At 37.2% G+C, this 2,527-nt stretch overlaps 1 long non-coding RNA gene across 1 annotated transcript; it reads right to left on the minus strand.

Annotated features, from left to right (window-relative positions):
• Window positions 1-203: 203 nt before the first annotated feature.
• Window positions 204-1,659, minus strand: LOC123884694. Its single transcript, XR_006800901.1, has 2 exons — window positions 1,405-1,659; window positions 204-1,002 (listed from the first exon to the last, which is right to left on the minus strand). It is a non-coding gene; the product is annotated as an uncharacterized LOC123884694 (long non-coding RNA).
• Between the last annotated feature and the right edge of the window lie 868 nt (window positions 1,660-2,527).

A 2,527-nucleotide genomic window follows, 5' to 3' on the forward strand; every position in this document is an offset into this window, starting at 1 on the left:
CGAGTTATATACATTTAGGGACCAAAATGATAATTTTCCCTAAGTTCAAGGGCCAAACAACCATAACCCTCTAACTTATGCAAATGTTTCTAAAATCTTTGGAAAGGTCTTTTTTTGGTAAGTTGCTAAAATCTTTGTTCTTTAATAAATCAAAACATAACAAAAAGAAAGTAAGCAACCAAAGCAAAATTGATCAATCAAAATTCAAGTAAAAATTAGAACAATAAGAGTAATGAGCACAAAGAGCATAAATATGTGGGTGATTGGGAGTGTAATGAGCACAAAGAACCTAAAAATAAACAAAATGAACAAACAAAAACCAAAATCTTTCACAATGTTACCTTATGAGTATTGTATATGAAGAACAACCTGATACATACTATCCTCTAAGCGACATCCCTTGTCGTCATAGTCATAATTAATATAGAAACCTACATCCATTAGCCTAAAATCTGTAGTAGTAGAAGCTTCAAATATAAAAGTAGTAGCAACATATGAAAGAACAGTTTTTATATCTATCCTTAAGAACAAAATTGTTGTTGGCTAGTTCCACAGTCACTCTTAAGAGGTGTCAACTTCTCTGAATCCTTAGATATCTCAATGATTTTATTATGCTTTTAATATAGTGGGATATATATCTTTGGTTAATCTCACCTGATTTTTCTTAAACATTCAATCATGTGTTATCTAAAAGTTGCATATGCTTTTGTTTTTATAATAGTAAACACATTTCAAAATTCGTCATAGCTTTTAAAATTATTGCATAATGGATGATGCTGCCATATTGCTATGAACATTGCACCCCATTAATGTATATTTTTAAAGAAAAAACTGGGTCTCATATTATCTTGTATCGTATCTTGGTATATAAATAATAACAAAGATTGAATAACTTATGCTTAAAGCAAATTTGATTAGAAATACCTGAAACTTCCTTTGTGAAATGCTTGATGGCCAAAATCACGGAAACTTGAATTTTTCTTTTTTCATAACTTTTAGCTCCTGCAAATTTCAAGCAGCAAGAAATTTCAAACAGAAAATAGAAACAATTTGCAGAAGCTTGTTTCCTGAACAATACAGAACATAATCACTGAAACACAAAATGCCATAAAATAAAACAAAATAACCAAAAGCATAATCACTGAAACACAGATGCAGCGAATCTCTATAATGATAATTTTGTACTACTTGGCTTGAAGGTTGACTATAATGGAACACTCTTCTGGAACTATTTTTGCTGAAATGAGATCATAGAAAAATAGAATACACTGTCAAAGTTAAGTCGCTATGGATAGAATATTATCCGCCTTTACAGCAAGAGAATATATATAATAATTCTGGTAAGGAGATATCTTTTCAAAGCTGACTACTAAATTTACGGAGTACGTGAAAGTCAGTCCCTACCTCTGTATTTCAAATTTCAAACTTGATATTTAAGGTTGACAAATTCGAGCAGAACTCCTTGTCCTTGGTTGGTACCATATAATGTTCTTGAGTTACTCATATGGATCAACGACACAATAGCAATGATTTCTAACTAAGAAATCTGTGTAAGCAGGTTCCAAAAATCAGAATAAAGAAGAAAATAATCATTCATAAAATAACGGAGCATGCCTTTGCAGCAGCCCCGCCAATAGTTGGATTGAAACTCAAGCATAAATAAAATTTAAAGCAGGAATGTAATGAATAAAAATATGACGGATTAAACAACGTCCCATTTTTAGAACAGAATCAGTATCATAATAACCATTGTAAAGTATATAGCTTAATAGAATTATTCATAACTAACATATAAATATATAATCATATTTCAAAACTAACCATTGGAAAATGTTCTGGACTGGGCCAAGAGCTAGCCCAATCCCTTTTGTTCGACATTTGAGGCACAGCCCAATAAGGGGAGACTTCCCCGACACGTCAACCAATGACGTGCCATGCTCGACATAATGGGTAGGCAGCACGTTAAACACGTGCTCGCCTAACCATGCATGCTGATCCATTCAACCATAGCTTAACAGCTAAGCAGCACGTTTAGCACGTGCTCCTTTATCCAGCCACAGCTGTCACGGAGCTTATCCCTTACCCGCGAATAGCGGAACGGCTCCAACCAAGATAAAGGCGAATAACGGCCTTCCCCTACGATACAGGGACTATCTTGGCAGTTGAGTCTATTGGGCCGGTTATCCCGGCCCAATAGACCAACCTTTGGCCCAGCGCTGGGGGCACTATATAAGCTCTCCTAGACAGGAGAGCCAGGTATTCTGATTCATTCTCACTATACTTTTTCTCCTCCTTGTGCTCTTTCTTGGAGGTGCGGCTGTCGAGGTCAACAGAGCTCACATTTTCTCCCCTGGAAGCAGCCACCCTGCCCGCGAGTCCTCCCATAGGAACGATGACAGGGGTGGCGACAAGGGAAGCGATAGAGGCGGCGACAGGGGTGGCGAGAGGGGCAGAGACAGAAGGAGGGGCGAAAGACGAGAGCCTCGTGGCCCTCCAAGCACTTTCGCCACCTACACCCCCCTCGTCA

Source organism: Trifolium pratense, linkage group LG5 (assembly GCF_020283565.1).
Source record: "Trifolium pratense cultivar HEN17-A07 linkage group LG5, ARS_RC_1.1, whole genome shotgun sequence".
Classification (NCBI taxonomy): Eukaryota; Viridiplantae; Streptophyta; class Magnoliopsida; order Fabales; family Fabaceae; genus Trifolium; species Trifolium pratense.